Below are 20,736 nucleotides of genomic sequence, written 5' to 3' on the forward strand. Positions count from 1 at the left end.
CCTTATCACCTTTGTAACATTTGTAAAATGCCTACCTCTAGCTGAATCCATATAATCTGTTACCATGGAACAAACACTATTTTATTATAATTTTGTAGAAAAAAAGAAAAAGTTCTTCTAATGCAGCCGAAATAGCTCAGTTGGGAGAGCGTTAGACTGAAGATCTAAAGGTCCCTGGTTCGATCCCGGGTTTCGGCAGGGCTTCCGTTTTAGGCGTAAGTCATCACTACATGTGATTTCTGCACAGTCAACAGGGTCAACACCCTGTGGGATCTCGGGCTGGAGCAGTTAAGGGAATACTGACTCATCGGCATTTTCCTCTGGGAGGGAGGATACTAGGGACATATGTCCTCCCTTTTAAACTGCCCAGTACGAAGTTATACCTCTGCCCTGACTTGGGACCTGGTTTGAGCCGAGCTCTCCCGGAGCACTGCGCACAGCTCACTTTCTTGAGCAACCCTGTCCCCCCGCACCCCGCTCCTCTTCTTTAGAGTTATAGGCAGCCGTGGGCGCTGCAACCTTTCTCTCAGTGTCAGAGAGGGGGGAGTTCTCGGCCTGCGCCGCCTCCATCTCCTGCTTGGCCGCGGGCTGGCCGGGAATGGTGACAGCCCGGTGCCCTCTTGGCCAAAGAAGTTCTCAAAAGCGTTAGGCGCACGGGCTTCGTCCAGCTGTTTTAACCACAAGGGCCGGGGCCGGGCGCACTGGCTCACGCCTGTAATCCCAGCACTTTGGGAAGCCGAAATGGACGGATTACTTAAGGTCAGGAGTTCGAGACCAGCCTGGCCAACACGGTGAAATCCCGTCTTTAAAAAAGAAAACAAAAACAATAGCAATGATCCTAGAACAGCTCTTGGTTGGGGTGGGAGACAGGGATCGGAAGCCCTTTCTGGTTTAAATCTACACTAGGGTTAGGAGACCAAATACAGGACATCCAATTAATTTCTCTCTCTCTCCTTTCTTTCTTTCTTGACGGAGTCTTGCTCCCTGGAGTGCAGTGTCAGGATCTTGGCTCACCGTAACCTCCGCCTCCGGTTCAAGTGATTCTCCTGCCTCAGCCACCCTGAGTAGCTGGGATTACAGGTGCCTGCCACCACTCCCGGCTAATTTTTGTATTTTTAGTAGAGACAGGGTTTCACCATGTTGGCCAGGCTGGTCCCGAACTCCTGACCTCAGGTCATCCACCCGCCTCAGCCTCCCAAAGTGTTGGGATTACAGGCACGAGCCACTGAACCTGGCCAAAATTTGAATTTCAGAGAAACAACAAATACTTTTGAGTATAAACATGTCCCAAATATTGCATGTAACATACAAAGTATATATTTGTTGTTTCTGTGAAATTGGATTTAACGGGACATCCTGTATTTTTATTTGCCAAATTGCAAGTCACTTGTACATCCTATCCTCGCACCCCTCTGAACTCGATGCACCACCCTCTCAGTCCCAGCAAAGATATCCAGACACTATGCAGGAAGAACTGGATTTCAGAGGACACCGTTTGATCTTCAACACCTGGCAGTTTACAAAATGGGTTTGTATCCATTGGCTAATTTGTTATCAATGCCAATAGAGAAGCTCCTGGCAGAGATCACTGGGAAACACCCCGGGAATCGGCCATCCCATCTGTCTCTAGGCTACCAGAGTTGTCCACCCTGGTCCAGCATGGGGGTGGATGTCAGTGGAACTCGGAGGATCTGGATTGAATTCCAGTGGAAAGCCTCATTAAGATGATGAACCACAGCTGGGCACAGGGTCTCACGCCTGTAATCCCAGCACTTTGGGAGCTAAGGCGGGCGGATCACCTGAGGTCGGGAGTTCAAGACCAGCCTGACCAACATGGAGAAACCCCGTCTCTACTAAATATACAAAATTAACTGGGCGCAGTGGCGCATGCCGGTCATCCCACCGACTCGGGAGGCTGAGGTAGGAGAATTGCTTGAACCCAGGAGGCAGAGGTTGCCGTGAGCCAAGATTGTGCCATTGCACTCCAGTCTGGGCAACAAGAGCAAAACTCCATCTAAACAAAAACAAACAAACAAACAAAAAGAGCCACTGAGCCACTCCACTCAAGGCAAGGCAATGGAACAACACACTTAGGGGGTGCCTTCTTTTTAGCCAGGCTGGACCATGGAGAGAGAAAGGAAGGAGATCCATGTGTCACATTCTAAGAACTCGCAGTGTGGTAAAAGGCAAAATGAAACCAGCCATATGGTTTGTAGGCCTATTTATACCCCTGTCCCCTTTCTGTTAATGTTTGCCAATATGCTATCTGATATGGGGCTTCACCCCCAAAATCGTTGAGTTCTTGGGTGGAAAGATGTATTTTGATGAGGGGCTCTTGAAAATTCAATGATGATCAATAAGAAGAAACCCCAAGTGATCAACTAATAGACTAGAGAATTAAACTTTTCATGAGGTTTGGTCGAATGCCATTGTAGATGTTACTAGGAAGGTGCTTTAGGTTTGTTTGTTTCTTTTGAGACAGGTTCTTGTTCTGTTGCTCAGGGGTGGGGTGCAGTGGCGCCATCACAGTTCACTGCAGCCTCGACCTCCTGGGCCTCAAGTCATTCTTTTCTCTTTTTTTTTTTTTTTTTTTTTTTTTTTTGAGACGGAGTCTGGCTCAGTCGCCCAGGCTGGAGTGCAGTGGCGCGATCTCGGCTCACTGCAAGCTCCGCCTCCCGGGTTCACGCCATTCTCCTGCCTCAGCCTCCCGGGTAGCCGGGACTACAGGCGCCCGCCACCTCGCCCGGCTAATTTTTTGCATTTTTAGTAGAGACGGGGTTTCACCGTGTTAGCCAGGATGGTCTCGATCTCCTGACCTCGTGATCCGCCCGCCTCAGCCTCCCAAAGTGCTGGGATGCCACCGCGCCCAGCCTCCTCAAGTCATTCTTTGGCCTCAGCCTCCCGAGTAGCTGGGACTACAGGTACGTCCAGATAATTTTTTTATATTTTTGGTTTCGAGACAGGGTTTCGCCATGTTGCCCAGGCTGGTCTCGAACTCGGGAGCTCAAGTGATCTACCTGCCCTCGGCCTTCCAAAGTGCTGAGACTACAGGTATAAGTCACAGCCCCTGGCAATGAAGGTGTTTTTACATGTGATTAACATTTAAATCAGTAGACTCCAGGTAAAGAAGATTACCCTTTGTAATGTGCCTCATTAAACCAGCTGAAGCCTTTAAGAGCAAAGACTGGCGTTTCTGAAGAAGGAATTCTCCTAAAAACTTTGCTATAGGCCGGGCATGGCCTGTAAGCCCAGCATTTTGGGAGGCCGAGGCGGGCTGATCACCTGAGGTCAGGAGTTCGAGACCAGCCTGGCTAACATGGTGAAATCCCGTCTCTACTAAAAATACAAAAATTAGCCTGGCATGGTGGTGCATGCCTGTAATCCTAGCTACTCGGGAGGCTGAGGCAGAATAATCGCTTGAACCTGAGAGGTGGAGGTTACAGTGAGCTGAGATTGTGCCACTGCCCTCCGGCCTGGGCAACAGAGCAAGATTCCATCTCAAACAAAAACAAACAAAAAAAACTGGTATAGAAAACCTGCTTTCCTGAGTCTCCAGCTTACTGCCCTGCTGAATTTATTTATTTATTTATTTACTTTTTTTGAGAGAGAGTCCTGCTCTGTCACCCAGGCTGGAGTGCAGTGGCGTGATCTGGGCTTACTGCAACCTCTGCCTCCTCGGTTCCAGAGATTCTCCTGCCTCAGCCTCCCAAGTAGCTGGGATTACAGGTGTGTGCCACCATGCCTGGCTAATTTTTGTATTTTTAGTAGAGACGGGGTTTTACCATTTTGGCCAGGCTGGTCTGGAACTCCTGACCTCAGGTCATTCACCCGCCTCAGTCTCCCAAAGTGTTGGGATTACAGGCATGAACCACCGCACCTGGCCTGCCCTGCTGAATTTAAACTCAAGATGGCAACCTTAACTCTTATCTAAATTTTCAAACTGTTAGTCTGCCCTACAGGTTTTGGGTTTGCTGACCCCCACAATGTGTGAACCAAGCTCTTAAAATAATCTGTCTCTACCTCTGTTTCTACCTGTCTCTGTCCTATTGGTTCCATTTCTTTGGAGAACCTGACAACATGCTTTAAAGTGTTATTTACACACAGGTAAGAGTGAAGAATGAGATTGTTACTATTGCTCTGAGCAAAAGCCAACCGCCTTGGGACCAAAAGTGGGAGGCATATTCCCAGGAAATGTTGGGCCTAGCCTTTGCCCGAAAAGCCTGTCTGGTTTTCAGCCTGAAGAAGAGGAGGAATCCTGGTGAGAAGTATTTGGAATTCAAGCTCAGAGAAGAAGACTCGGTATCTCTGGCTGAATCACATTTCCTGCATGCCTGCACACTCCTACTCACCTTTCAAGGCACAGTTCTAATGCCTTTTCCACCCCTACGAGGTGCTACTCTGCCTTCCTTCTAGTCATTCCTCTGGGTTACCAAAGGTCTTGTATATTTCTCTATTAAAGCATTGATTAAAGGCCATCTCGGCTCACTGCAACCTCCATTTCCCGGGTTCAAGTGATTCTCCTGCCTCAGCCTCCCGAGTAGCTGGGACTACAGGCGGACGCCACCGCACTCGGCTAATTTTTGTATTTTTTGATAGAGACCAGGTTTCACCATGTTGGCCAGGCTAGTCCCAAACTCCTGACCTCAAGTGATTGGCCCGCCTCGGCCTCCAAAGCGCTGGGATTACAGGCGTGAACCACTGCTTTGGCCAAGCTGCATTCTCAAAGGTGTAAAGGGTAGCAGTATATACCACCCTAAAATATGCCACTCCGGCCTAAAGATTATTTTGTGCTAAAGGCAATTGGGAAGAAGCTGATTGAAATAAAGCTCCGTAGCCTCCCCCTATCTGCCTAAAAGCAGGATGTACATTTACAAAGGCGTTCTTCCTCCCGTCTCTACCAGGAAGGACAAAGGCTGATAACCTAAGACAACTTTAGACCCTTAACAGCTTGGAGACGGGACCAGCAGAGTATATTTAACAAGCTTTAGGAACCTGCATTTATCTACCTAAAATAATTTCCCACATATTTGCTTTCCCACAGTTTGCTGTCCCTGGAGACCCGAGGTCCTTTCCTTTTTTCTTTTTTTCTTTGAGACAGAGTCTCGCTCTGTCTCAAAGCGTGCAGGCTGAAGTGCAGTGGCACGATCTGCCTCCCGGGTTCAAGCGATTCTCCTTCCTCAGCCTCCTGCGTAGCCGCGCGCGCCACCACGCCCGGCTAATTTTTGTATTTTTAATAGAGACGGGGTTGCACCACATGTTGGTCAGGCTCGTCTCGAACTCCTGACCTCAGGTCATCCGCCCGCCTCGGCCTCCCAAAGTGCTGGGATTACAGGCGTGAGCCACCGCGCCCGCCCTTTAAGGTCCTTTTCCTTTGTATTGTCACTTCTCCAAAAACGTATTGTTCTTCGTTGACGATGCTGTATAAAATGGAGTTCTCAGCCACACCTTTGGAATTACTCATTCCCTGGGTATGTCCCACACGTTCATACACTTCTGTTTGCTTTTGTCTTCATTCTGTCTGTTGTTACAGGAGTCCGGCTGATAACTCAAACTGGTAGAGGGAAGAATATTGTTCCTTCTCTACAGGTGCTTGGAGTCAACGAGGGGAAAGGAGTTCAAAGGAAGGTGACATTTCAGTTAGCGATGGGACAGCACGTGCGAGGCCTAGAGAACTGAAAATTCTTGATATCTGTGGGCAGAAAATAGCTGCGTGTAGAGGGAAGAAGTGGGAGGGGCGGGTCGGCTCGCGGGCTGCGACTGAGCTGCGCGTGCGTCGAGGCCGGGGCCGTGGGGGCGGGGTGGGCCCGGAGCGCCCTCACCGGATCGCCGGAGGGCTGTGGTTACCACCCGTCATCTCTTTTCAGCTAATCTGCTTCGCGCTACATTTTGGAGGTGGGCACCTGGGATGGGGGCAAGGAATCACGAAGTGGCGTCTTCTCGGAAGGGGCAGCCTGATGTCTTTAAGCACTGAACTGTGGTCTCTGACCAGATGCGCTTTGGGTTCAGGGCTAAGACACGCGTAGGCGGCACACAGTTCAATTCGTGGGCGGCTTTTTCTCTCCCCTGCTCGGTTTTGCAGAACTGAGGGTTCGCGTTTGCCAAGCAGTCTCTAAATATAAGGAGAGCGTGCTTTATTTAACAAATCTGTATTCAGCTGCCAAAGAACAAGCTAATCACCCTTCCTCCCCACGCCGACTTCGCCTCCTTCCAGTCCTCGCAGGATTTCTGCATCGGAATTGGATTGGATCACACACAAAAGAGCCCAGTAACTCGTTCATCGCCCGGTCCATTAGTTCGCGGCATAATGAAAACACAGTCTTCATTAATGGAAGCAAGCTCTCTCCCGTGAGCCCGGATAGCTCAGTCGGTAGAGCATCAGACTTTTAATCTGAGGGTCCAGGGTTCAAGTCCCTGTTCGGGCGGCCTTCGTTTTTCATTCATTAAAAGAATGAGAACCAATTTTAGGGTCTTTTGTTTGTTAACCCACTGCAAAAGAAGGCAATCAAGTCCTGGATTGTGTAAACTGCGACCCCAATCGCTTCTAGGAGGGTAAACCTGGGGCCCCTATGGGGATAGGCCTTTGTGCAGAGGTATACGGGAAACTTCCAGTCCATCGCTTTGGGGGCTGCAATAGGCAGATTATTCTGTAGCCAGCCGCTGAGGTGCTGTATCCCAACAGCGGATTTATCAAAGGACCGGCCCCCGGCCCCCCCAGTGACAGCCTCTCTTCGCTCACCTGTGACGGCTCCTGCTGACCTTCCCTCTTGGGTTCTCTCTGATTGGGTGCCTGAGGAATATGGTTGGGATCCTGCACCTTCCTAGCCCTTCTTACTACCTTAGGAAAGAGTTTTCTGTATCATAAAAAGGAAGAGATGATCATCTAGAAACTGAAGCCCCAAACAGAGCCATTTCCCTCGTTAAAACAGGTCAAATCCACCCCCGACTCCCCTCTCAAGAATGTGATCTGAACACAGGAAGAAGTTGAGGTGGAGACAGCAGCTTCTGTTGGTGGGAGAAAGAGGGTGCATATTAAGAGACAGCGTATTCAAGGGACCGAAATGGGAAAAACGAAACGTTAGTTCTCCCCTACTACAAATTAAAAAGGGAAACAGGTAATCCCAGCACTTTGGGAGACCGAGGCGGGCGAATCACAAGGTCAGGAGTTGGAGACCAGCCTGGTCAATATGGTGAAGCTCCGCCTGTAGTAAAAATACAAAAAAATTAGCTGGGCGTGGTGGCTGGCGCCTGTAATCCCAGCTACTCGGAAAGCTGAGGCAGGATAATCACTTGAACCCGGGAGGCGGAGGTTGCAGTGAGCCGAGATCACGCCGCTGCACTCCAGCCAGGGCGACAGTGCGAGACTCTGTTTCAAAGAAAAAAAAAAAAAAAAAAAAAGGCGGGGTGTGGGAGAAACATCCGGCTCCTGCAGAGGTTTTTGAAATGTAAGATAATCAAGGTGAGCTAATTTTCCCTGTGAGGTGAAAGGACCGGTTGCATCCCTTGCTTGGCTAATGATGGAGCCTTCCTGGCTTCAGCAAGGCAACAGAAGAAAGTCGGTCTTGATCTCCTCATTGACAGGATGGGGGTGTGGGCTGAACGTGTAAGAGGCTGCCCTCTTAGCTGGTGGACTATGGTGCCCAGTGAGTCCTGATTAGTGGAGAAAGGCCAGGATGGAGACAGCACCCAATCGTGAGGCAGGACCTTCACCCTGCCCACAGGAATGCTCTACCGTGATGCACACAGATTCCAGCATTACCTCCCCCTTCTCTAGAGCTCAGCTTCCCTTGCAGAAAGGGAATAATAATAGCTTCCATCTCATAAGCTTGTGATAATTAAATGGGATAACAATGCAGGTACTGTGCTTAATAGCCTAAAAGCAAGCATTCAAAACACGGTAGCCATTATTATAATTATTGTTTTTATTTTATTTTCCTCTGAAAACCAGAAAACCTGCTAAACAAATTCTAAAAGAGCTGTAACACTGTTACCATAATTCTTAAAGGGTTTTCTATCTAGGGATGAAACAACAGATACATATTGTAATAGGAGAGGAACCATTACAAAGAAATGTGGCCGGGCGCGGTGGCTCAAGTCTGTAATCCCAGCACTTTGGGAGGCCGAGACGGGCGGATCACGAGGTCAGGAGATCGAGACCATCCTGGCTAACACGGTGAAACCCCGTCTCTACTAAAAAATACAAAAAACTAGCCGGGCGAGGTGGCGGGCGCCTGTAGTCCCAGTTACTCGGGAGGCTGAGGCAAAAGAATGGCGTAAACCCGGGAGGTGGAGCTTGCAGTGAGCTGAGATCCGGCCACTGCGCTCCAGCCTGGACGACAGACCGAGACTCCGTCTCAAAAAAAAAAAAAAAAAAAAAAAAAAAGAAATGTGTGCCCAATATGCCCATATTCAGGTGACATGAGTTGATTGGTATGTGCTGGAGGGACAGCGATCCTCGCTGCTCGTAGGAAGAGTGGGCTGGGTGGGCGAGGCAAGTTTCTTTATTGCGGAAAGTAAATCACGGGGGTCAGAAGGCATTCCAGGGAGAGAAACAGGTAAGTTTCTCGAATTTTTCTCCTTCTTCCTGAGGGAGTCCCTTCGAAAGCGATCAGTTCCACTTTCGGCTGTCTTGAAAAGAGGAATCTCTTTACTCCAACCAGTTTCTGAATGAGCAAGAACGGACCAGGGTGGGGCGAGAGGACAAGGGTGGAGAGCTTTGGGTTCCCCCAGTCTTTCCTCCTTTCCCTCCTCCAGTTCATTCCTTCTCCAGCCATGGTGTTCAGCCTTTGATGCTTTGGAGCCTCCCAAATAGTTCTGGGTGATTGGTGGAACATTAGTAACTCATTAAAAAATTTGTATATTATCATATCAATTAAAGGCAGGTGTGCGGGAGGACGGGCTTGAATGCAACGCTGCAGATTCCTGCTGGACACACAGTAGGTTCTTAGCGGCGGTTCTTACTTTTATTAGGGCTCTGGGAAGAGAGAAAGCATGAGAAAGACAATACAATGTGGCCTAGGAAAAGGCAGAACGCGAAAGTTTCCTCAAATGAAAGGAATTAATTTTCTCACTGATTGTTCTTAAAACCTCAGGGCTAAAAATAATACAGTTTGGAAGGTGAAATGAAGAACTAAAAGGCTGGAAGTGGGAGGAAACCGGATTTTTTTGGTTTGTTTTTGAGACAGAGTTTCGCTCTTGTAGCCCAGGCTGGTGTGCAATGGCGCCATCCTGGCTCACTGCAACCTCCGCCTCTCTGGTTCAAGCGATGCTCCTGCCTCAGCCTCCTGAGTAGCTGGGATTACAGGCGCTTGCGACCACGCCCGGCTAATTTTTTTTGCATTTTTAGTAGAGACAGGGTTTCACCATGTTGGCCAGTCTGGTCTCGAACTCCTGAGCTCTGGTGATCCACCCGTCTCAACCTCCCAAAGCGCTGGCATTACAGACGTGAGCCACTGCGCCCGGTTTCATCTTCTTCTTCTTCTTTTTTTTTTTTTTTTTTTTTTTTTTTTTTTTTAATTTCCTTGACAGGGCGGGATGTTCTCATGTCTTCGCCGAAATAGCTCAGTTGGGAGAGCGTTAGACTGAAGATCTAAAGGTCCCTGGTTCGATCCCGGGTTTCGGCAGAGCTTTTGTTGGCTTAACCGCTTTGAACACACAGGGCTATAGTCCACTTCTTAGCCTCTCTGGAGGCTGGCCTCCCTCCCCAGTCCCCTTGCACGTTTGCACCTATGCCGTACACACCCAGAGACAGCTGTTCTCCTTGTCTCCTAAGCGGACACCAACTAATGAGACGATAGTGTTTAGTAAGGTATACGGATGCAAAGAATAAGCTTCTCAAGAAATCAGAATTCAAAGTCATGAGGATGCATAATGAGCTTAAGCCTCTCAAAGGAATCAGAAGTCGTAGAGCGATTTCTTCCCAGTTCCATAATCGCCCTATTTATACTATTGGATGTTAAATGGCAATATGTGGCACAAGATTTTTTATTGAGGTGGCCAACACTCCTGTTCCACAGGAGGAAGGTCTTGGGTTTGATCACCAGTGTAGTCAGCTCTCTGGGGCTGCACGTTTTTTTTCATCGACTACAGACATGAGGACAGTGTCCAAAAGCATTAGTCTTTACCGCAAGGGACACAAGTCAGGGGCCCACCGGAGCATGAAGAATCTGGTGAAGGACTGTGTCCAGTTGTAGATGTAGGAATCTTGTGTCTTCACTTGTCTTCATCTGAAATATTTCTTGAATCTCAGTTTCCTCATCGCACTTTCCATAAAAAGTGCCTGAAAACATTCCTCGGTGCCAAAAACTGCACAATTCTTGCCAAGAATATTACTATTGTGACTCTGACAACAGGTGTGTTTATTGATCTGTTTTGAATATAAAATAAACGCAATTTAAAAGAAAGAATATCCTAAGACAAAGCAAGGTATAAAGGTTGGAAAAGAAAAGCCTGAGGTTGGAAGAGAAAGTTTCTTGGCACTTTCCACATGTTTCACTTTTTCCAGCAAAAACCCACTAGCAAGTTTTGGTTTCCCTCAAGGATGGGGCAACCCAAACGAGTTTTGCATAACGCTCCTTTTGCTCAACCTCGCCCAAATCCATTTATGTTGGAAACTAAAATAGCATCCGCCCGAACAGGGACTTGAACCCTGGACCCTCAGATTAAAAGTCTGATGCTCTACCGACTGAGCTATCCGGGCCCCTAAAGAAACACGTTTGCCTAATCTATCCACGGGAAAGTAGGCCACGTGGCCACATTCTTTCCGCGATTACAATTCTGAGTCTTTTTGCTGATTTCTTGAGAGGTGAACCTGCAAAATTGACATTGAGCAGGGGTTCAGCAAAATCGAGTCTTCATTTCTCCTTTTCTCCCATCACAGACAATAAAGACCCAAAAAGTAACCGCGTGCCTGACCTGCCCTGCGCCCTAAGGGGAATTTCTCACAAGGAAATCCCCCCAGATTTAAGACATTTGAGCGGGCCTCCGGGTAAACAGCGGGATTTCTAATTCCGGTTTTGGTCTTTGAGGAGTCAGTCCTAGAGCTTCTTGTGGGAGAAGCAGTGATGAAAAATTAGGTTTCCAATAATCGATTAGACATTTATTGAGTGCATACCGCACTCTCGGAACTAAGCAAGTACTGGGGCCGCAAAGACCAAGTCTCGGCCCTCAGTGGAACTGGAAGACGCGCAAAACAGAAGCCCCCAGTCACGCGCTTTGGTGGTGGGAGGCCAGCCTTTTCGGACACCGGAGGACTTGGTCGGCACCCGAAGGAAGAGCCAAGTTTTCCAGGGGTTGATCATGCCTGAACCGAGCTGTGGATAGCGACTGGGCACCTGAAGACTTGGAAAAAGAATTTCTAGCCGAGGGAATAGCAAATGGAAAATGACAATATTTACTAACCTTGGGCATCTGACCATTTAGCGGAAGCTTCCACTGAAAGATTTTGATCAGGCAAGCTACAGGATGGATTTTATCTTTTTAGGGAGTCTGTTACCTTGGTAGCTGGGTCTCAGACGTACCTAATTAGTCAATTCTATAATTGGACCTGCTTCTTCATAAATTCTTTGACTTCTCATTTCTTAAGGCATTGGATCCCTTCAAAGAGAATTCAGCCGGACGCGGTGGTTCACGCCTGTAATCCCAGCACTTTGGGAGGCCGAGCCGGCGGATCACGAGGTCAGGAGTTCGAAACCAGCCTGGCTAACAAGGTGAAACCCCGTCCCTACTAAAAATACAAAAGTAGCTGGGTGTGGTGGCACACACCTGTAGTCCCAACTACTCGGGAGGCTGAGGCAGGAGATTCGCTTGTACCCGGGAGGCGGAGGCTACAGTGAGCCGGGATTGCCCCACTGCACTCCAGCCTGGGTGACAGTCCACTATGTGGGGGAAACGATAAGATTCCGATTTTTAAATAAAGAAATACATCAAGAGAATAATCGACAAAGGTTAAAAAGCCATATGGGAAGAGGTTATGTTAAGGAAAAAAAAAAAAATGTGCCAAACAATGTGAATGGCATAATGCTTGTGAAGAAATTGAAATATTTATGTATTATGTATATGAGAGTATATAAACATATATCCTTTAATACTACATATAATTATATATAAATGTTCCTTGCATATACATAGAAGGTCTATAAAGATAGAAAACAACCTGTTAAAATGGCTACATCTTGAGGAATGGCAATGAAACCTATGAGAGGACGTTCTGATTTTTTTTCTTTTTCTTTTCTTTTTTTTTTCTTTTTGTCGCCCAGGCTGGAGTGCAGTGGCGCGACCTCGGCTCACTGCAACCTCCTCCTCTAGGGTTCAAGCGATTCTCCTGCCTCAGCCTCCCCAGTAGCTGGGACTACAGGCACACGCCACCATGCCCGGCGAAGTTTTGTATTTTTAGTAGAGACGGGGTTTCACCATGTTGGCCAGGCTGGTCTGGAACTCCTGACCTCACGTGATCCGCCTGCCACGGCCTAGCAAAGTGCTGGGAAAAATATGATTTGTTATTAATAAAATATTCCATGCTTCTGGGATGGCATAGGTGGCACCTTAGAACAAAGCTTCCTTTGAAGTTTCTCTATAAAGAGCCAGAAGAGAAGGGTTAAATCACACACTTCCTCCTCTGGGGGACTCCCTCCATGCCTCATTGCTTTGGATGGGAGTTGCTGGTATTGAAAAATCACAAATTTGACAGGTACGGTTTTCACAAATGAAGATGCGGATCCCTACGCATCAGATGGCCAGTCTCGGCTCAAGGAAGAAAACTAAAACCAGACCCCTTGGAAACGAGCTGCCTGTGCTTCGTGAGGTCAGTCCCACGGGTTATTAGCCTTTGGCCTGTTTCTTTCCAAACCTCTGAACCTCCACTTTTTTTTGAGACGGGAGTCTTGCTCTGTCGCTTAGGCTGGAGTGCAGTGGCGCGATCTTACCTCACTGCAACCTCCGCCTCAAGTGGTTCTCTTTCCTCGGCCTCCTGAGTAGCTAAGATTAAAGGCACACGCCACCATGCCCGGCGAAGTTTTGTATTTTTAGTAGAGACGGGGTTTCACCATGTTGGCCAGGCTTGTCTCGAACTCCTGACCTCGCGATCCGCCCGCCTCGGCCTCCCAAAGTGCTGTGATTACAGGCGTGAGCCACCGCGCCCAGCTGTCTGCTTGTTTTTAACCCATATTTTTCTTCTGTCACTTTGTCATGTAAGTGGTATTGGGCAGTGGTCTTGATGGTAAGGCTCTTGTATTTTTTGTTGTTTTACTTAAAAAGAAAAGAAAAGAAAACCTGCCTGCATCACCACAACCCCAGTGTTTAGAACAGTATGTGGCACGTAATAGGAACTCAAGTAATAACTGTCGACTCGGAGTGAACGTTTTTGCAGCACAATGGGTCTCTCTCTGTGTGCTCCCTCACCCCCATGTAGTATAGCTGGACCCAGACGTTTTCTTTTCCTTCTTTTTTTCAGACGTTTTCTTTCTACTTTTCAAAACATAAACTATGAAGCTGTCGCCATGTTTAAGGTTTCTGGCAAAATGATATTAACTATAGTTATTATTATCTGGACGCCTAAGATTGCAAAATGGATTGCCAAGGATTAGGAAAAAAGGTTTTTGCTTGGAAAAACAACTAACCTTTACCAGAAGTGGGGTTCGAACCCACGCGGATATGAATCCATTGGATCTTAAGTCCAACGCCTTAACCACTCGGCCATTCTGGTAATTGACGAAACGACGGTTTATTTTAAGGCAACTCGGGTAACACTAGGCGACTAAAGTTTCAGAACAATTTAAAATTACTTTTATTCCTGATATAAAAGAATAATATGGGGGAAATAACTTGGTAACTTTGATTACCTTTCCCTAATTTCTTTATCTCGTCACCAGAAACTGCGGCCACATAAAAGTGAAGGAGAAAAGGTTCGATAGAGGAGTGGGATTCTTAACGCCTTCTAGTGAAGGGACATAACCAGGAACTGCAATCAGCTGCAATTCACATCCTTCTGGGAATTTTAAATGGTAGATGTTTTTCGTTTCATCTATTTTATATCCATTCCCTCTGCCTAACTTTCCGTTTGCCCTCCTTCAAACAAAAAGCGACTCTGGTGGGACTCGAACCCACAACCTTTGAATTTCTCTAACTATCTAGAAGTCCAATGCGCTATCCATTGCGCCACAGAGCCAGACACGTACGAACTCTCCGCAATGAACACATCAGGGGAGGCACTTTCTTTCCACGAGTGTGAAACCTTTGCCTCTAAGGAGAGTGTGGGTAGGAATTACACTGGAAAATCTGTAATCCTTGTGTAAATTTGTCTCTCTGTTCACGATCGCTGAGCAGTAAATCTGTTTCGGTCCATGTTGTTAACATGTCTTTATGCAGAATTACTAAATCCTAGACGTCAAAAGTCCGCATGCGGTTCCATAGTGTAGCGGTTATCACGTCTGCTTTACACGCAGAAGGTCCTGGGTTCGAGCCCCAGTGGAACCATGGCATGGTCTCACATTATTTTTTTCTTTTCTTTCCTTTCTCTAAAATGCTTAGTATTAATATTTTGCGAGCCCAATCTTGGGTTTTGCTTCAGGAAGCTGGAGACGCAGACATTTCTACAATGTTTCTGCGCGGTCGTCTTCGTCTGAACACTGGAAAATGAGGAATCCTTTTGAAAGTTTTTCTCTGTGCACAATCGCCGGATGTCAAGTCCGCATAACCATTTCCCGGTGCTAAAACGTCTTTTGGAACAATTATTAAATCCTGGAGAAGCGGTTTGCGTGTGTGAGGTTCCATAGTGTAGTGGTTATCACGTCTGCTTTACACGCAGAAGGTCCTGGGTTCGAGCCCCAGTGGAACCACGGGGTATTACCTTGTGTTTTGTGAGCCAGGTGTTGGGTTTTGCACCAGGAAGCTGGCGACGCACCTGTGTTTCACGGGTTTTCTGCGGCTTACTCCCCGCCTGCTGAACCAGCCGGGCTCCTCTTAGCGTGCGGCGCAGAGTCGGCCTCCGAGGCTGCCCCCGTGTGGCGCCTCTCTGGAGGTGCAGGCGGCTCCGCTCCACCGAGGCATCGCGCACCCCTGCGCTTGCGCCTTTCCACTGCCTGGCCAGCCGGCTTCTGGGTTCCTGGGTGTTGCACCTTGGCTTACCTACCTTCTTCTAAGCCTTGCTTGGGCCATCTCTAAAAATTGCTACCACTAAGTCGAAGGACATCACGAAGGCCGCGCCCTGTTTGCTGATTACCTCCAAGTTCACTGCCTTCATACTGCATTTATTTAAATTAAAAATGCTTTTTGAGGCCGGGCGCAGTGGCTCACGCCGGTAATCCCAGCACTTTGGGAGGCCGAGGCGGGCGGATCACGAGGTCAGGAGATGGTGTCCATCTTGGCTAACACGGTGAAACCCCGTCTCTACTAAAAATACAAAAAAATTAACCGGGCGTGGTGGCAGGCGCCTGTAGTCCCAGCTACTCTACTCGGGAGGCTGAGGCAGGAGAATGGTGTGAACCCAGGAGGCGGAGCTTGCAGTGAGCCGAGATCGTGCCACTGCACTCCAGCCTGGGTGACAGAGCGAGGCTCCGTCTCAAAAAAAAAAAAAAAAAAAAAAAAAAGCTTGTGAAAAAATTGATTTCATGCACAGAATTCAGAATTCCCCACGTATGTCACAGTGATGTTTCCGTCCCATCTTTCAACGGTTAGCTGTTTCTTTTGTGACCCTTCAGAAAACGTCTATGCATTCACCAGTATACATGTCCATTTACTTTATAAGCCACTTGACGCTTTTTCTACAAAGGAAACACACATAGGTCCCGCTCCCATTTCCTCAACAATATCCTGAAAATTTTCCTATTTCGTTCATACATCTTGGCTTATCCTTTTACTTCCTGTGTTTGGATATATCGCAATTCTTTATGCCTTTTGATGAACACTTAAATTGTATCTAGTCTTAGGAACAATGCTGAGCAGATTTCCTTGTTCCTCGGTTTTAGATAGGGCAATATGTAAAATAATCCTAGCAAAACCGTGAACAGGCACTTACATGGGTAGCTAATTTAATGTTCACAATGACTCTATTATTATCTATCCCGCTTTACAGACGAGGAAGAGGAAGCAGAGTGAGATTAAGAAATGGCCCAGGGTTACACCCCTGGTCAGGGACAGAACACAGTACCAACCCAAGCAAGAAGCGGGTTGCCTTTTTGTCTTAGAAATTTAATTGATGGCTGGACGCTGTGGCTCACACCTGTAATCCCAGCACTTTGGCAGGCCGACGTGGAAGTATGGCTTGAACCCAGGATTTCAAAACCAGCTTGGGCAAAAAAGCGAGACGCCCTCTGCAAACCCGTCCCACCAACCTCCCTGCTGTCCCCACCAAACCCGCCACAGCTCCTTTCAAAACAGTTTGTATCAAATTACACTCACACCAATATAAAAGCCCTTGTTCTTCCTGTCTCTCTCAAATGAAAATAATCGAATTTTGAGTCAGCTAGAAATGGTATGTGTGTTTTATTGTGTTAGGTTGAACATTTTTCATGTACTCAAAAGCTTCCTTTCTTCCTTCCATCTGTTCACCTCTTTTGTTCAATTTTCTAATATATATATTCTGTTAATTTGTGTTTAAATTGGTTTTTAGGCCTGGCGCGGTGGCTCATGCCTGTAATCCCAGCACTTTGGGAGGTCGAGGAAGGTGGATCATGAGGTCAAGAGATCGAGACCATCCTGGCCAACATGGTGAAACCCTGTCTCTACTAAAAATACAAAAATTAACTTGGTGTGGTGGCACGCACCTGTAGTCCCAGCTACTCAGGAGGCTGAGGCAGGAGAATCATTTGAACCTGGGAGCTGGAGGTTGCGGTGAGCTGAGATCGCGCCACTGTACTCCAGCCTGGCGACACAGCGAGACTCTGTCTCTAAATAAATAAATAAATAAATAAATAGGTTTTTAGGTGCTCTTTGTAAATTCAGATTTAGGATATATTTTGCAAATGTATCCAGACTTGCCATTTATCTTTTGATTTTATTTTTGATATTCTGTGCGATGCAGAAAGTAAACATTTTTATGAAGTCAATTTCATCATCTTTTTTGGGGTGGGTCGGGGAAAAGGGCTTTTAACATTTCCTGCCTAGAAAATACTTCCTCACTTTGAAATTATACTTCAAAAATTATGCTATATTTTCTCCTGATTGTTGTACAGTTAAACGTCTTCTACTGTTTCAACTTTTTGTCAGAGGCCTTGGAACCAGAGCAACTCCATCTTGAATAGGGGCTGGGTAAAATAGGGCTGAGACCTGCGGGGCTGTATTCCTGGGAGATGAAGGCATTCTAAATCATAGGATGAGCTAGGAGGTTGGCACAACATACGGGTCAAAAAGACCTTTCTGATAAAACAGGTTGTGGTAAAGAAGCCGGCCAAAACCCACCAAACCAGGATGGTAAGGAGAGTGACCTCTGGTGTTTTCACTGCTCATTATATGCTAATTATACTGCATTAACATGTTAAAAGACACTCCCACCAGCACCATGACAGTTTACAGATGCCATGGCAATGTCAGGAAGTTATCCTATATGGTCTAAAAAGATGAGGAACTCTCCATTCTGGGAACTGTCCCTGACTTTCCCAGAAAACTCATGAATAATCCACCCCTCGTTTAGCATGTAATCAGGAAATGACCACAAAGATGGACAGCCAGCAGCCCTAGTGGGCTGCTCTGCCTATGGAGTAGTGATTCTTTATTCCTTTGCTTTTTTCTTTTTCTTTTTTCTTTTTTTTTTTTTTTGTTTTTGGTTACAGAGTCTTGCTTTGTCGCCCAGGCTGGAGTGCAGTGGTGCAATCTCGACTCACTGTAACCTCCACCTCCTGAGTTCAAGTGATTCTCCTGCCTCAGCCTCCTCAGTAGCTGAGACTACAGGCATGTGCCACCACACCAGGCTAATTTTTGTATTTTTAGTAGAGACAGGGTTTCACCATGTTGGTCAGGCCGGTCTCAAACTCCTGACCTCGTGATCCACCCGCCTCGGCCTCCCAAAATGCTGGGGTTACAGGTGTAAGCCACTGTGCCCAGCCAACACCTGGCTAATTTTAAAAATTTTTTATAGAGACAGAGTCTCGCTATGTTGCCCACCGTGGTCTCAACTTCTGGGCTCAGGCAATCCTCCTGCCTCAGTTTCTCAGAGCGCTGGGATTACAGCCATGAGCCACCACACTTAGTTTGTTATTTATTTTTATTTATTTCTCTCTCCTACTCCCAGGTATTCTTAAAGAAAAGATTATCACAAGAGAAGAGAAAGACTAGGCTTAACTCCAAATGTGGTAGAGACAGCTGGGAATTTACAGCCAAGGAGCAGAATTGGGGTGGGGTGGGGTCAGTGGATGGAAAATTAGGAACAGGAGACATCCAGGGTAAGGGGATTCTGGGTACACTGAATTAACAGGATTCTTGATGAGGATGGACCAGGGTGATCAGATATCAAGGGTCAGAGGGATTCTTGATACATTGAATTAGCAGGATACTTAATAAACCTGGACTATCTGCACGCTGAGGATGGAACTGAGGCCAAGGTCTAGACCTAGTGGAGAAGAGGGCTCAGAGAAGCCTGACTGGTGTTTGGTTAAGGACGGAATGTGTCAGTGCCCCAGCTGGTTACCATTCTGTGATTGGCATGTGGTTCATGCATATCCAATTAAATGTGTTTCTGAGAAAAAGACCTTTTTAATATTTAAAAAATTGATCTTTCTTGTGAAGTAAATTTAATTCAACCCCTTTTGTAATTGATTTTTTTTTTTTTTTTTTTTGAGATGGAGTTCTTGCTCTGTCATCCAGGCTGGAGTGCAGTGACGCAAGCTTGGCTCACTGCAACTTCTGCCTCCCGGGTTCAAGCAATTCTCTGCCTCAGCCTCCCAAGTAGCAGGAGTTCCAGACCAGCTTGGGTAACATGATGAAACCCTATCTCTACTAAAATACAAACAATTAGCTGGGTGTGGTGGTGTGCACCTGTAACTCCAGCTACTCAGGAGGCTGAAGAACAAGAATTGCTTGCACCTGGGAGGCAGAGGTTGCACTGAGCTGAGATTGTGCCGCTGCCCTCCAGCCTGGATGACAGAGTGAGACCATTGTCTCAAAAAAAAAAAAAAAAAAAAAAGATATTAACTTTTAAAAAGTAGGTAAGTCAAAGGATAAAACAATTAGAGTACAAAGTAAAGAAACACTCTTTTTAACTTTTGTTGCCAAACATCACTTCTTGTAAATCCTAATTTAACTCCTCCTGCTTTCCACTCTGTTTTAAAAAGAACATTGAAAATAAATACCACTTTGGGTACTGACAGGCTTCTGGATGTCTCTTGCGTTTTGCAAACTGCCTAAAATGAAATAGCCCCCTGCTTTGTTAAGGTATAACTTACGCACTGTAAACTGCACATATTTCAAGGATATAACTTGATGAGTTTTGACACAGACACACACACACACACACCTGTGAAACTGACACTACAATTAGGGTAATGAGTATCTCCATTATCCCCTCAACCTCATGGTCCTGAGAACTGCAGAACTCTTGGCATATAGCTCCGTCCAAACCCCTGAACTAGACCAAACTCTCACATGGCTTCTAGCAGCATAAGGCTGTGTCCTTAGAATGACCCCAGTCCCCCATTAAATGCCTGCCTGAGTAAGCTCAATACTACCAGGAGAATTTACGGTTTGTTTTACCCAAACCCTGATGATAGGCCCCTGACCTCCCTTACTTAGAGCATTTACAAAAAAGGGCTTACGATTTTGAGCATGTATCTCTTAGAACTCAGAAATGTCTTTCTTAAGGACCTGGGAGCCATTCCTTTGAAACGTAATCATCAAAAAGGATGAAGCCCCTGTCTTCCAGTCTCTGTGGGAGGGTGGAATCCTAACTTGGATAATTGCCAGCTGACAGACACAGCTGGCCTCATCGCATTGCTACTGATGAACCGTTTGCAAATTTTCACTTCTCTGACTCTACTGAGACCTCACACTCGCCCATTCTACATTCATTCTCCCTGTAAAATGCTCGAACCACCTCTGCACAAATCACAGTGGAGCCCAGCTCATTCCCCTACTGTCAGTAGTTACTGAATAAACTCTGTTTTTGCCACTTTAACTAATGTCCCACTGTGTGTATCTTTGACGTGCCTTTGTACACCTTCCCTCCATGTTCTGCCCATACTGAGGCCAATGTCTGGTCCTGCTGCTAACCACTGACCTCTCTGGATTTCACAGTACTTTAGCTCTCATTGTTTCATCAGAGCACAACTCCTACTCAGTTAACTTACCTCCTATGATCTTCCCTTTGAAGTTCATGCGACACAAAGTGAATTTTCTAGGCTGACTCCCAATTAACTATTAGTCCATCAATAACTCAGCGAATGTCATCATTTTCAAACATTTTTAGTTTTTAAAAGGCCAGGTATTTTCTTCAGAGTAAATATTTAAAAGTATTAAGAAAAATCAGAACACAAGACAATGCATACAAGTTTTTTTTTTTTTTCCTTTTGTGTTGAACTATAATGAGAAGTAATAGGGTTTAGAGAAAAGACTCTTGGAGGTCACGAATTTTGGATGCCAACCTTGCTACCTTCATAGAGCAATGGTAGAATATTTATGTTTTCAAACTCCTGCCTCAGCCTTCCAAAGCGGTGGGATTACGGGCATGAGCCACTGTACCTAGTCACGAGAAAGATTTTTAACAAAGTGTGGAAAGAAGGGAGGTCTTTGTTAGCTTGGAGTTAGCTATAACAT

At 46.6% G+C, this 20,736-nt stretch overlaps 9 non-coding genes across 9 annotated transcripts; 5 read left to right on the forward strand and 4 right to left on the reverse strand.

Annotated features, from left to right (window-relative positions):
- Positions 1-125: 125 nt before the first annotated feature.
- TRNAF-GAA (transfer RNA phenylalanine (anticodon GAA)) lies at positions 126-198 on the forward strand. Its single transcript has one exon. It is a non-coding gene; the product is annotated as a tRNA-Phe (tRNA).
- A 6,151-nt stretch (positions 199-6,349) lies between these two features.
- Positions 6,350-6,422, forward strand: TRNAK-UUU (transfer RNA lysine (anticodon UUU)). Its single transcript has one exon. It is a non-coding gene; the product is annotated as a tRNA-Lys (tRNA).
- A 1,501-nt stretch (positions 6,423-7,923) lies between these two features.
- LOC119624595 (U7 small nuclear RNA) lies at positions 7,924-7,984 on the reverse strand. The gene has a single exon (XR_005240754.1). It is a non-coding gene; the product is annotated as a U7 small nuclear RNA (small nuclear RNA).
- A 1,563-nt stretch (positions 7,985-9,547) lies between these two features.
- Positions 9,548-9,620, forward strand: TRNAF-GAA (transfer RNA phenylalanine (anticodon GAA)). Its single transcript has one exon. It is a non-coding gene; the product is annotated as a tRNA-Phe (tRNA).
- A 1,003-nt stretch (positions 9,621-10,623) lies between these two features.
- Positions 10,624-10,696, reverse strand: TRNAK-UUU (transfer RNA lysine (anticodon UUU)). The gene has a single exon. It is a non-coding gene; the product is annotated as a tRNA-Lys (tRNA).
- Positions 10,697-13,616: 2,920 nt separating this feature from the next.
- On the reverse strand, positions 13,617-13,699 carry TRNAL-UAA (transfer RNA leucine (anticodon UAA)). Its single transcript has one exon. It is a non-coding gene; the product is annotated as a tRNA-Leu (tRNA).
- Positions 13,700-14,075: 376 nt separating this feature from the next.
- Positions 14,076-14,161, reverse strand: TRNAR-UCU (transfer RNA arginine (anticodon UCU)). The gene is given in 2 exon segments: positions 14,076-14,111; positions 14,125-14,161. It is a non-coding gene; the product is annotated as a tRNA-Arg (tRNA).
- Positions 14,162-14,396: 235 nt separating this feature from the next.
- TRNAV-UAC (transfer RNA valine (anticodon UAC)) lies at positions 14,397-14,469 on the forward strand. The gene has a single exon. It is a non-coding gene; the product is annotated as a tRNA-Val (tRNA).
- A 289-nt stretch (positions 14,470-14,758) lies between these two features.
- On the forward strand, positions 14,759-14,831 carry TRNAV-UAC (transfer RNA valine (anticodon UAC)). The gene has a single exon. It is a non-coding gene; the product is annotated as a tRNA-Val (tRNA).
- The last annotated feature ends 5,905 nt before the right edge of the window (positions 14,832-20,736 follow it).

Source organism: Chlorocebus sabaeus, chromosome 1 (genome assembly GCF_047675955.1).
Source record: "Chlorocebus sabaeus isolate Y175 chromosome 1, mChlSab1.0.hap1, whole genome shotgun sequence".
Lineage (NCBI taxonomy): Eukaryota > Metazoa > Chordata > Mammalia > Primates > Cercopithecidae > Chlorocebus > Chlorocebus sabaeus.